Genomic DNA, 14,270 nt, shown 5'->3' on the forward strand with positions numbered 1-14,270 from the left:
GGTTTTACCCTAGGTCTCTGAGCTGTCTGTAATCTTTGGTCCTTGGCAATACAGGCAGTGTTGGGTATGAGTTCTTTCTCATGGAGGGGGCTGTTAGTCAGATCAGATATTGGTTGGCTACTCCTACAAGTTTTTTGGCTGTGTTGGTGTCAGTGTTTCTCTTTCGGTACTGCAAAGTACCTTCCTCCAGCAGAGACTAGAACATAGGGGTAAAAGTTCCATGTAGGTACCAGCTCAACCTATGGGATGGCATGTATGTTGTGTCAGCAAATGGAGCACTTTTGTCAGTTTGCAGAGAGTCATCCATTGTCTCAACAACAACCTGGGTTGTTTGGGGTTTTTCAGGGAACCCATTGGCCAACTCAATTGAGTGCAACCCTGTTCCATACTGGAAGCTTTACCTGGCTATAAGAGATGGCCAGTTGAGACCCTGTATCTCCCATTACTAGGAGTCCTGGTTAGGATCGCCTTCATTGAGTCCAGGAGTTTTCACTGGACTAGATTTCCACACCATCCACCAAATCTAGTATTCTCACATTTTACCCCATCTCCCACCACACCTGGACCCCAACAGTCACATCCTCATCCCCCCAGTCCACTTGTGAAATCTATTTCCCCCTCTCAGGGAGGTTCATGTGTCCCCTCCAGACCTCTCTTCATAATCTAACCTCGCTGGGTCTTTGGGTTATAGCTTGGCTGTCATTTACTTAATGGCCAATATTCACTCATAAGTGAGTACTTCTCATTTATCTTTCTAGTTCCTGAGTTAGTTACTTCATCCAGGATATTTTTCTAGTTCCATCCATTTGCCTGCAAATTTTATTTTTTAAAAAATAGCTGAGTTATACTCCATTGTGTGAATGTACCATATTTTCTTTATCCATTTATCTGTTTAGGGGCATCTAGATTATTTCTAGTTTCTGGCTATTATGAATAAAACTGCTATGAACATAGTTGAACAAGTGCCCTTGTAATAGAATGGAGTGTCCTTTGTGTGTCCAAGAGTGGTATAGCTGGATCTTGAGGTAGATAGATGAGGAATCATACTGGTTTTCATAGTGGCTGGGCAAGTTTGCACTCCCACCAGCAATGGAGGAGTGCTTCCCTTGTTCCTCATCCTCACCAGCAGAAGCTGTCACTTGAGTTTTTGACCTTAGCCATTCTGACAAGTGTAAGATGGTATCTTAGATTCATTTTTATTTGCATTTTCCTGATGGCTAAGGATGTTGAACATTTCTTTAAGTGCTTCTTGGCCATTTGCGATTCCTCTGTTGTGAATTCTGTTTACCTCTATACCCCATTTTTTGTTTGGTTTGTTTGAATTTTTGGAGGTTAGCTTCTTGAGTTCTTTATATATTTTAGATAGTAGCCCTCTATCAGATGTGGGATTAGTGAAGATTCAAGGGGAGGGGTGCGATCTGGTGTTTCTCACCACCTTTTTACTTTCTTCTTAAGAGAGTAGTTTACTTGGTCCAAATAATTTGCCTTAAACCTACTATATAGCCAAGAAGGACCAAGTTTATAAAGTGTTACGATGGAACTCAGGGCTTTGTGCTTGCTAGAGTGGTGAAGGCACACAAGAGATGCTCCATCGATTGCGCTACACTCCGTCCCATCTAAGCATCTTTCAGTGTGTCATTCAAAGTACATTCACAATTAGCAACCCTTCCGAGAATTATTTTTAAAGAAATGTTTTCATTTTCTCAATCTGAGGCCAAACATTTAACAGTGACCCCTCCCTTACTCCCCACAATCTCTGGCTCTCACAGTTCTACTTCCTCCGTGGGACTACTCTAGTACCTGATTCAAGTGGAATCACAGAACATTTGTCATACTTTATGCTTTTAACAACCAAAATGAAGATGTTAACATTCATTCAGAATTTCATTGTAGAAGAATCTTGAGCACCCGTGATACTGTATTGCCATTTTGAAGTAATATTAAGCATTTCTAAAGGATCGTGCAGGAAGCTCTGATGATAATTTCTAATAGGAGATTTTAAAGTATTTTAAGCAGTAATGGGGCTGCCTCGGGTAACTTAGGAAGACTAAATAGCATTTGAATGTGTTTGACTAAAAATACTGACATTGCAAGCCTGTGGGGTGGCTCATACCTGTAATACAAGCACTAGCATTTGAGGACAGCCTGGTCTACAGAGTGAGGACATGAATAACAAAGCACAGCAAGTGAGGAAACCGTAGCTGGCTTCTAAAAAATAGTGAAGTCGGCCTCTGGCATCTAAAAAAATCAGTTTGTGAAGTAATTTATCACAGTTTAAAATAACAATTGGATTTAATGTGAATCACATGCACATAAGTTTATGATTTGAATAAAATGAGCTAAATATAAGTTAGTTTAAAAGTCTTTGAAATGAATGTTCTTCCTGAAAATGGAATTTCTCTGCCTACACTTGTACCAACTTTTTTCAAGAATGTTCATTTATTTTTTAAAGTGTATCCAGTCACACTGTCAAAAGTATTATTTATGGCCAAGGATACGTCTCAGTTGGTAGAGTGTCTAGAAAGCACAAAGCCCCAGGTTTCATCCTAAATAGCATGTAACCCATTGTTAGTGGTGTGCGTATGTGATCACAGCGCTCTGAAAGTGGAAGCAGGAGGGTCAAAAGTTCAAGGTCATTCTTGACTGTATAGAGGGTTCAAGGCTAGGATGGGATATGTAGTATACTGTCTCTAAAAATTAAAAAAAAAAAATTAGTCCCAAACTTATTCAGTAATGCTTATTTCACAATTGAAAGAGTAAAAGGGCTAGAGACATGGCTTAGTGGTAAGAGTGCACACTTCTTGTGGAGGACCCACACTACCGCCCTCAGGGGAAATCTGACTCCTGCCCTCTATGGGAAATGCACATAATTTTAAAAATATCTTTTAAAGCAGTGATACTTACTTCTGGAGTAGGTGTCCTGTTGGTAATTTACCAGGTACTTTGGTATTTGTTTGTTTGTTTTTTCCTTAAATAATTTATTTATTTAGTGAATCTTAAGAGATTTGAAGCATTTTATAAAAGTTATATTTCTCAAAAGTTGTTAATCCTAGAATAGATTTTTTTAATGTAATTGGGACAAATGGAGCATTGAATTCATACCAACTGTTTACCATTTATTTATATAAGGAAAACATGTTACCTTTTAAGTTGCTATGAAGACTAAACAAGATAAGTTTTAGTTTCTTACCTGAGGGTCTTTTATAGAGTATATTTTCACTGTTAGGATAAGTATATGAGTTTTAGTTTCTTACCTGAGGGTCTTTTATAGAGTGTATTTTCACTGTTAGGATAAGTATATGAGTTTTAGTTTCTTACCTGAGGGTCTTTTATAGAGTGTATTTTCACTGTTAGGATAAGTATATGATTCTTCTCGTGCTCTCCGCTCTGATCATCAGATCGTCTTTCAAACTTTTAATTTTCAGAAGCATGTTCTTTTCATTTTGTTCATGGCTCTAATTCATCTAACCAAGGAGTGCTGTATGTCCCAGGGAGTGTGACACTGGCGCTTTTGTGTTGGTCATAGAAAGTATGCTGCCGTAGTAGAAGCAGCTTACTTCAGGCCATGAGTTCACAGTAGAACCATTTGCAGAACCTAAAAAAATACATTTTTATAGAATAACAAGTATCATTTACCCTTCCAGACACACAAGACGAGCCATCTGTTGTTTATCTAGTCTTGATTCAGAAAAATATAAAAATAGAATGACATTAAAACTAATTTGTTGTGATTTTAGCTTCATTTTCCAATAGGAGTTTTCCCTTTGCCAGGCAGCTTCAAAGAAATCAGCCATACTTAGGAAAGGACTGTGAGGGAAATGAGGTTTCTCTTCTTACACCACGGAAGACAGTGAAGGATTCGTCTTGTAAATATATAGTTCTCATGTTTTGATGAAGTATCTACAAATCTTTAAAGTAGAAGCTGTCTTATTTGTAACTTCTAAGTTCAATAAATTTATCCTCACAATTTCTTAGTTTGTGTTAAAGAAGAAAAGATTATAGATAAAGGCAGCTGCTGCTATGGCCTCCATAAACAAAACAACTGAAGCTCCGAGCTCAGTTAGGTAGCACTACAGAGGTGCCTGATGCACTTTTTGTTTGGGTCATGAAGACAGACAGGAAGCAAAGCTAGATCTCATTCTTGCTGTGTAGCTAAGGATGGCCTTAAACCCTGATGTCCTGTCTCTGTCCCCCAAGTGTTTGCTTGGGTTATAGTCATGTACTGCCAGGCTTGGTAGTTTACTTTTTTCAATGTAGTTGTCCAGATCTAAATGATACTGTGACCTTTCTATATGTAAATATGGGGGCTTTGGAGGCCAAGTGCTTAGCTCTGCTGCAGTGTGCAAACACAGTCACATGTTGCAAGAAAGTTTTACTTACTGAAGAGTGACTTAACCTACAGGCTATAATTCGCCAGCCCCTATTACTGTGGGAATTATGTTAGGAACTCCTAACAGCAGTTGGTACATATCAAGTAAATTGTCAGACTTGAAGTCTCACTACTTTGGTCATCATTTTATCACATAATGTAAGTAAAATATTTAGTATAGTTTAATATTGCTGTGTCACTGTACTAAATATCACTTTACATATCACTGTAAGACATGTCCATAATGTTTATTCCTAGCACTCTTAGAAAGTTTCACTGTACCAGCTATAGGAAGTAAATTTTATAGTTTATGCTAATGTAATAGCAATAGTTTAATAATTGTAGTAGCTGCCAAGGTATGTGTGTGTTTTCCAGTATGGTCTCATGCATGTGGAGGCCAGAGGACAACCTTTGGTGTTGGCTGATTGACAATGGAACCCAAGGATAATTTTCCAAAAAAAGAAAAGAAACTAAGTGTAAAACACAGTTTAACCAAAGTCTTACAGTAAATGACAGTTCGGATATGAACTGCCTGATTTCAGAGCTTGCATTCTCTGATGTTTTATGCCTTTTCTATGCAACAACACTAATGTATTTGGAGGGTATTTTCCTATTTTTGACTGTTTCACGAAGAAGCTGGGTCTTTAGGTCAGTCACTTGTTGATCATTTCTGGCCTCAAATATACTACGTGGTGAGGAATGACCTTAAATTTATGATCTTTCTGCCTCGCCCTCCCAAGTGCAAATATTAAGATGTGTGCTATCACACCCAATTTATGTGCTTCTGGGGTTCAAACCCAGATGCTGCATGCCGGGCAAGCGCTCTACCAAGTGAGCTACGTCCCAGCCTGAGCTCTGCAGTCTTACAAGATGTCTAACGTTCTTCTCACATGTAAAATTAAAGGACTCTAAAGATTGCCTTCCCATAAACTACAACATATTTTTTCCTTTTAAAAATCTCACTAATTCAAAATTATTCTATTCCTACTCTTCTGGCATGTTGATGGTTGCTGTGGAAGGTGGGAGTGGTTAAGATACTTTAAGGAACCACTGTCTTTAAGGAGCTCAAAGCCCACTGGAGGGAAGTAACTGTGAGTCAGGTAACTAAAGCAGAATAATGTGTGAGTTCCTGTCTTTAGTTCTGTAGCAAATGCGCCTTTGGGCCAGGCATTGTTTGGAGGCCAGCCTGGTCTACCGAGTAGGACAGCCAAGGCTACACAGAGAAAAGCCCTGTTTCAAAAACACACACACAAAAACTTTTCAACATGCACCAGAAAAAAAAAAAAAAAAAAAAAAAAGTGAATAACAACAAACAGACCTGGAAACAACTAGTAAAAACAGCTTAAAGTTAAAAAAAAAAAAAAAAAAAAGTTTAAAGTTTCTATAGCAAGAAGTACAATGTTAAGTATACTAAGATTGTATTTATCTTTCTAGCTCTTTATAGCTAGATTAAAATGTCTCTGAGTATGAAAACCATACATCATATGCTGAAATTTAGAAGTTTAGATTTACAGACAAGTGTTTTATTAACTCTACCTTAAAATAAAACACAGCATTTAAAAGGTGGAGAAATGGTTCAGCAGAGAACCCAGGTTCAGTTCCCAGCACTCAAACAAAAATTACGACTCACAGCTGATAGCGCTGCTTGTTTGTTTTTAAATCATGGGGTTGTGAACAGTTTGGGGGCATTTTAAGATCTAATTTATAAGCCTGCTCTGTCCTTGCCATTGTGCACATTGTGAGGGTGTTACGGATTTAAACAGTGTTTGGTAAGGAAGAGTCCTTGTTTTGTGTATCCTCCTTTTCTGATCATCTTTTAGTCTGCATTTGGAAAAGACAAAACCCTGCAAAATACTTTACTTTTTGTGTGATTTGCTTTAGGAAGAAAAACAGTAGTTCTTTTCTTAAGCTAAGAGAGAAATTACACTTGGCCTGTGTGAGCATTAGCATCACACTGTGTATGAGGGGTATCGTTCCTTATGCTCACCAAGATTAAGATAGTTCTGTAGAGTTTTTTTATTGTTTCCCACTTACTGCCTCTAGTATTGTGTGATCTGTGTGGACAGTGTTGTTTTTCTACTTTCTAGCCATTCTTTGCTGTAAGACAGACGGTAACATTAGTGACAATTAACACTGGTCTTGTAGAATCAGATGAAAGTTCAGAATGTTGTCCTTTGCTTAATCAAATATAACTTCTTCACAATGCCATCCTGACAAAGGATGACAGAATTAAGATAACTTCATTGTTTCTGTTCCCATTTTGAGCTCTTAACTAAATTTGGCTTTGGGCAGTTTTCTCTGGGGTTAGCTAAATAACAGGTATATCTGTCTATATTGCTATCTGTGTGACCAATCTGTCGGGTGGTCATATGCCAGGATAATGTCTGAACATCTGCACTCTGCTGAGCATTTTGTTCTGAATCAGGTGGCAAGTTCTGCTCTCCTTTGTCTCTCCCTCTGACCTCTAGAGAAACTGAGAAGCTAAGGGCTTGAATAGTAAGATGCAGACTTGGTCTTTAACCATTAGTTTTCACTTTTTATTTACTTAAAGGCGGACAGTAAGGTTATACAGCAGTCATTGTAAAGCTGTAGAACCCAAGTTGTAGAACTTTGTTACAAGGGCCACATTGGCTGCTCTTATTTTGCATGGAGTAATTATTTTTAAGATGGCAGTCTCTTACTCAGAAATTCAAAGACTATAAAATAGTTGAAAAGTGAATTTATATTGATTTCCTTTCTTTAGTGACTGGAGGAAAATCTGGAGGTTGAAATCCTACTTTATTATACATCTTTTGTAGTGACACAAATAAATTAATGGTCCAAAGATAGGAAAATAAAGATTCAGAGAAGAAAAGAAACAAAGCTATGAAAGAGTGAGCTGCTAACAGCTCTTTACTTGCCCAGCCTTGTGCTGCTTTAATTTAAAGCCACTGCTTTCCTAAAAGGAACAAATTACAGTTTATATAAGCCGGGCCTGGTGTGCAGGTAGCAGTTAGCAGTTCCTCACTTCCCTGCTCCACTCTCTGTATTGCTTCCTTAGTGAACATGTAGAGTTCACAGTGAAAATTGCTGCTTCTCTGTTCCAAGGCTTCCTTATCTCTCTGCTACATTATCTTAATTACTATAGCATTAAAATAGGTTTTTATGTCAATAGGGCAAGTAATTGACTTTCCAAAGTGTAATAAAAGTAAAGGCTGATAAAGCAGCATAATGTAATTAAGAAGTGTATAAAAATTGTAACTAGAAGCTTCTGTTCAAGAACTGGTGACTATGGGTGTGGCCCAGTGGTGGAGCATTTGTCTGAACATATAGAGGGTCCTGGGTTCTTTCCTCAGCTCCCAAGAAAACAATAAACAAAGAAATCCCCCACTTTGTGTTACTTGTATGACAGGCTGCCTAAACCTGATTAACAGTTTATTTTCATATGGCTTTACATGATTATAGGCTTGATATAAGTTTTGTGATTAACTTATTTTAGAAAATAAAAGCTAATTCAGCACAGTGTGTACCTTCATTAGAATAATACAGATTTTTCTTAGTAAATGTAGTGGCTATTCCTGGTTGTCAACTTGACTATATCTGGAATGAACTACAATCCAGAATTGGAAGGCTCACCTGTGATCCTGATCTTGAAGCTGGGAGATACAAGTTTCTGACCTGGATCTTGGCTTGGAGATCTTGAGGCATAGTGGCTATGAATCCCAGGAGACTGAGGCAAGGAGATCTCTGAATTCAAGGTCATCTGGAACAAAGCAAGTCCCAGATTCAAGTGTGATGGTACACACCTTTAATCCCACAAGATAGGCATGCAGATCTCTGAGTTCAAAGTCAGTCTACAGAGAAAGTTCCAGGACAGCCAGGCTTGGGCAGTGAAGGAGATGGAAAACAGAAAGCTAGTGATGATGTAATAGAACAAGGGGGTCATGTTCCAGACAGCAAGCCCAGAACTTTAGCAGCTTCAGCCTTGTGTCTCTGACTTAACATTTTAGAGGAGAAGGAGACAATTGATGCTGGTTAGCTCGAGCTAAGAGATTAGTGGTGATTAAGAAGAGAGGTGAGGGGCTCAGCAGTTAAAAGCACTGACTGCTCTTCCAGAGGTCCTGAGTTCAATCCCCAGTAACCACATGGTGGCTCACAACCATCTGTAATAGAATCTGATGCCCTCTTCTGGTGTGTCTGAAGACAGCTACAGTGTACTCATATAAATTAAGATAAATCAATCTTAGAAGAGAGGTGAAATCTTCTGAGAAGTGTTTTCTGAGAGCACAAAAACACTGTATTCCAGAGATAGCCAAGTTTGTACCTTGTGCTGCAGCTGTACTTGGTAATGTGTAAGAACCACCCAGGTGGTACTGGTTTTGAAGGCATGAATGGGTCATAAAGAGCAGCTGAGGCTTGGCACAGTGAGAGGCTAGGAAAGGCCACTGGTAAAGGTGTAGCCTCAGTTAAAGTTGACAGTCCAGAACTGAAGGGGTCATGCAAAGGAGTTGAGGGTTGGTACCATGAAGAGAGCCTATGAGAGGCTATTGGTGAAGCCTAGTTGCAGCAGATCCTATCTTAGAGAAGCCAGTACCATGGGATAATCACCAAGAATGGCAGCAGCAATGGATGGAGTGAATTAACCTGAGCTTAGAATGCTACAGAGGGCAGAACTGGAGAAGTGATGTCAGCCCTTTGAAGGAGCCCAGAAGATCACATGTGGATCCCAGACATTGAAACAAGAAGCTGTAACATTGAAGTTGCCTTGGAGACCCCAAGATGTTTGAGATGCCAGAGCCATGAGATGCTGAGGGAAGCTGCTAACAGGGAGTAGAACCAGCCCAGGAGAAAGAAGTTTGTTGCAATCAACAAAGATGAAAAGGAGTTGGAGATCTGAAGACCACTTTGACATCAGACATTGAGATGCAGAGTTTGGAGTTTGCTCAGCTGGTTTCTTGTCTTGCCTTGGGGGTTACAGTTAAGTAATTGAATGAATCTCAGAAGAGACCTTGAACTTTGAACTTTCAACATTGTTGAGACTGCTATAGACTATAAGGACTTTGGAAATTGGACTAAATGTATTTCGTATTATGCTATGTTTAGTTCTGATTCCCATAGACTCGTGTTTGGGGACCAGGGAGTGGAATGTGATGGTTTATATATGCTTGGCCCAGGGAGTGGCACTATTAGAAGGTATGGCCTTATTGGAGTGGGTGTGTCACTGGGGGTGTTGCCTTAAGACCCTCATTTTAGCTGCCTGGATGTTAGTCTTCCACTAGCAGTCCTTAGATGAAGATGTAGAACTCTTTCCTCCTGCTCCATGCCTGCCTGGATACTGCTCTCCTTCCACGTTGATGATGGAGGACTGAATCTCTGAACCTGTAAGCAATTAAATATTGTCATTTATAAGACTTACCTTTGTCATGGTGTCTGTTCACAGGAGTGAAACACTAAGACAGTGAAGAAAAATTACTAAGACCAGATTCAAAGCCAAAGCCTCAACAGTGTAGGCCACCGAGTAATGTGATTATACCTTAGGCAGTTTTCTTTTTATTCAAGGCTTCTCCTCCTTAAGATGAGTACTTTTTCCCACTTATTTCAAAAAAATTTAAACCTCAGGGCTTTGTTAGGTTATGAATCTAAATAGATAAACCAAGGTATAGGTGAATTTTTTTCAAATGCTTAAATAAAGCCATATAGTAGTGCTATTGACTAAAATTATAGTGATTGTGGAGATAGTGTTTAGAAGATAATACATATAGTTTATTTATAGCTAACCAAACTCTTGTACAAAAAGCAAAAATCAAGTAATCAAGGTAAATGCTGGTGTCTTCTTTGTCTGGGATTCTCCTTGATTTCCTAGATGACAAGCCAAAGAAATACATCAGATGAATTGATGTTCGGTTCTTTTATTGTCTGTTTTGAATGAAACCTGATGCAGTCTGTTCAGAAACCACCCTGGAAGAGTCTCAACAAGGGATGGTCTAAATCCAGTTGGCCTGTGGCTATGTTGATAGGGAATTATCTTTTTTTTAAAGATCCAATTGGTATGATATAATTTGTCCATCTAGATAAGTCCAGTGCAATTTTATCTCTTATAAAAATATTCATGGGGGCTGGAGAGATGGCTCAGCGGTTAAGAGCACTGACTGTTCTTCCAGAGATCCTGAGTTCAATTCCTAGCAACCACGTGGAGGCTCACAACACATCTTCTGATGTGTCTGAAGACAACTACAGTGTACTCATATAAATGAAATAAATAATTTAAAAAATTAATTAAAAAATATAACAACCTTTTCTTATATAGAGAAGTGCTGAGAAAAACATCTATGTCTGCTTCCATGTTGCTCTTTCTTGAATCTCTCGCTTTCCCTTCTCTTCCGCCTTATCAAAACTTTGTCCCGCCCCACTCTCTACTGTCCAATCATGTATCACCTTGACATCAACCTAGACATCACCCTTTCTGTTTACTTAAAAAAAAAAAAAAAAAGCCTTTTTTCTCTCAAATGTAAGCTGTATACAACTATTACCATTTGAAAATCATCTAAATGACTATGTTTTCTCAAAGTTAATTAGCTTGGGTAGGCTATAAAACTAAATTAGTCTTTGATTCTGTCAGAAATCTGAGAATGGCCAAATATCTATAAACATGGGAAGCCTAATGGTTTCCAGAACTGAGGTTGTAGAGACAACTCTCCACTAATACACTGCCCTGTTGGCAACATGTAAGAGCAAGTCTTTGGCCTTCTGGCCCAGGATCACTGTCAGACTTTAGAAATGCAGAAATCTTGAAGGGCTGATAATTCTGACTTGGCAAAGATTATCAGTCAGCTATTCTGCAGTGTGTGATAGGAAATTATCTGAATTACAAGAAATGATGTGGCTTCGAAGACCCAGTTGACTGGCTGACATCATGGATTTGGGTTCTAGATGGTAAAAGTAGGAAGAACTAGCTGAGCAGCAAGCATGGATGCATTCATTGTTCCTGCCTGTGGGTGTGGTTTGGCTACCTGTCTTACTCCTGCTATTGTGACCCCTATGGAGTGGTAGGCTGTAACCTGGAATTGTTAACTAAAATAAACCCTCTGTCCCAAAATTGTGTCTTGTCAGATTGTTTTATCATAATAAACACAACCAAGACAGACGGTATTTTATAGCATGAGAAAAATCTTGGCATTTTCAGGAACTTTTATAAAAGAAAAAAAACAAGTGCTTCTCATTTGTCCCCTTTACTATTAAAGGATTGACTTATTTCCCAAGTTTCTTTTTTGAACAATTGATTCAGTTTATTACAAGGCTGTTTTAAATAAAACAGAGCAGTTGTTTTTTTCTTCTATTTAAATACACTTATTTTCTGGGCTTTGCCCTGTGTATGGTGTTTATATACTACCTACCGTTAGTACTAGCGCTCTCTGCAATGTATAACCAGATAACGCACTCTCCAGCTCATCTTAGTCACAGAAGGGAAGCTCCTTTCCTTTGACAGAATCACTTGGCCATTCCCTCTGTGTCTTGGACTTCAGCTCCAACACTTACATATTTCTTGAGTCACTGTCTTGCTTTTAAAACCCTTGTCATCCATAGGTGCTGACTTGTTTCCCCTGGAATTTTTGCACTTAACTAGAATCTTGTGATACAAACTGTTGTCCCTTGTCCCTGCTCCTTCCTATCTCCCTGTGCTGCTTGTAAGACTTTGGTGGTTGTTTTGGGTGTTGCTTACTTTGTTTTTAATACGCCTTCTCTTTAATTCAAGCATTTATGATATGAGAGCAATGCTGAGTCTTTAGAGTCTGCTATACAGCGAACAATACTAGAACTTTCTGAATAGTTTTAAGCTCCCCGTGTTTTAGGTGGGTGTATGAGTTCCAGAATGCCCCTTTGTGTACAGTATTTTTATTTTTGAGGATCTTATTCTGTCCAGCCTGTCCAGCCTATTGTGTAGCCCAAGCTGGCCTTCAACTTGCAGTCTTGTTAGCCTCCCAGGTGTTCAGATTAGAGGCCTGAGCCATCAACCTCCCATTTCTACTTTTTTGTTTGTTTGTCTTGAGAGTTGCTCTGTGTAACCCTAGATGTCCCCAATCTCAGAGATCCACCTGCTGGGATTCAAGGTGTGTGTCACCATGCTCAGCCTCAACATACATTTTAAATAATATCTACTTATGTGTACGGGAGTTTTGCCTGCATGTGCATCTGTGTGCCATTTGCATGCCTGGTTCCTACACAGGAATTTAGAACTAATATTTCTCCTAAAACCTGATTCCTGCATTCTGTCCCCCAGTTCCCCCTTTCACTGAATGGTATTTGCACTCCCTTGTTGCTCAGACTCTTAATTTGGAGCCATCTTTGAGCCCTGTGTCCTCTCATTTAACCCATTAGCTTTGCACAGCCCCCATTTCTTCACAACTTGCATGGGGGCCTCCTGACTCCTCTTTCTGCTTACACTCTTGCCCTTGTACAGGAAATGGAAATGAAATTGGTTGCCCCTTTGGACAGAGCCCTTCAGTGGATTCCGGATGTTCTGGAATAAACTCCGTATTCTTACCATTGCCTGCAGGACCAGACACATTTGGTTCCTGTTCCTTCTCTAACTGTCTTAAGATTATTATTATCAGTATTTCTGTTTGAAATACTTACACTTCAAAATAAACCTCCAACTCCCACTTGTGTATGCCTGTGGAGAGACCTTGCCCACTCTGATCTAATATCTAATCCCTGTCTGTCATTTGCACCCTAATAATCCTTTCCTCTTTGCCCCTGACCTTGCTTTAACTTTTACTGCTTCCTAAACACCTGAGATTTCTTCATTCCTTGTGTAGTAGCAACATTCTACCCTGCCTTTCCCTAGCATGGAAGTTGAACAAGGACACAGTTTTCTGACTCATCTGCTGTGTGACATGATAATACTCAAAATTTGAATGACTGGGGGTGCAAATACATTTAACCTTAGGATGAATCATTTTTTGTTTCTATACTTTGGTTCCAAATGTATAAACTGAAGGGCTTACACAAAGTCCATGAGCATTTATTTCAACTTCAGATGGTCATTTCCTTATAGTTACAAATTCAATGCATTTAACTTTTCAAGTGATTTTTTTTTTGAAGACACATTGCTCAGTCCAGTACTTTAGAGTCACAACACTAAGAATTATGTTATCTCTGATGTGCTCACTCTCCCACTGGAGAAACAGTGGAAACACCTTTTGCAGCTCTGTTTTCTAAAGTTACTTTACACTGTCTACTTCCTTGTATTATTTTTAGAATTTCTTCATTATTATTACTTATGTATATGAGTGTTTTTGCAGCATGTATGTATTATGTAAGCCTAATACTCAGGGAGGCCAGGAAAGGGAATCTCATCCCCAATAACTAGAGTCTTATAGATTGTTGCAATTTACCATGTGGGTGCTAGGAATCAAACTAGGCCCTTTGGAAAAACAGCTAGTACTCTTAATTTCTGAGTCATCTCTGCAGCCCCTTTTGTATTACAGAATTAAATTACCTCTCTACATTTAATTTTCTTTTCTGATTAGTCCTCATTTGACATTTATTGGATATAAGCAAATGTGATTTGAAGCATATTTCTTAGCTGCTTCATTCTTGCTCTTTAGGGATTCCTCTTCCCAATTCTCTCTCCAGATCCATACAACCCTGGTTAATACACATGTTAATTGGTTTGATGGATTTTAAAGTCATGGAAAAGAAAACAAAATTAGATGTAAAATTTACTCTCATTTTACTGCAGTTTTTCCAGCCAGGTTGTGGTGGTGCACATCTGTAGTCTTGGTGCTTGGGGAGTTGAGGCAGGAGAAACAGTAGCTCGAGACCAGGCACACATAGAAGTTCACCTTGTGCTATGCACTCCAGTACCAGAGAAAGAGGAGGACTGCCACAGTTCAAGACCAGCTCGAGCTTCAGAGTGAAA

The 14,270-nt window shown here is 39.0% G+C and overlaps 1 protein-coding gene across 3 annotated transcripts in view; it reads left to right on the forward strand.

The window, feature by feature from the left end:
• FZD3 (frizzled class receptor 3) overlaps positions 1 to 14,270 on the forward strand; it is a gene marked incomplete at both ends in the record, with an annotated part of 46,653 nt that overhangs the window by 16,110 nt on the left and 16,273 nt on the right. The gene's annotated exons all lie outside the window — the stretch shown is intronic.

This window comes from Micromys minutus (genome assembly GCF_963924665.1).
Source record: "Micromys minutus genome assembly, chromosome: 12".
Taxonomy (NCBI): domain Eukaryota; kingdom Metazoa; phylum Chordata; class Mammalia; order Rodentia; family Muridae; genus Micromys; species Micromys minutus.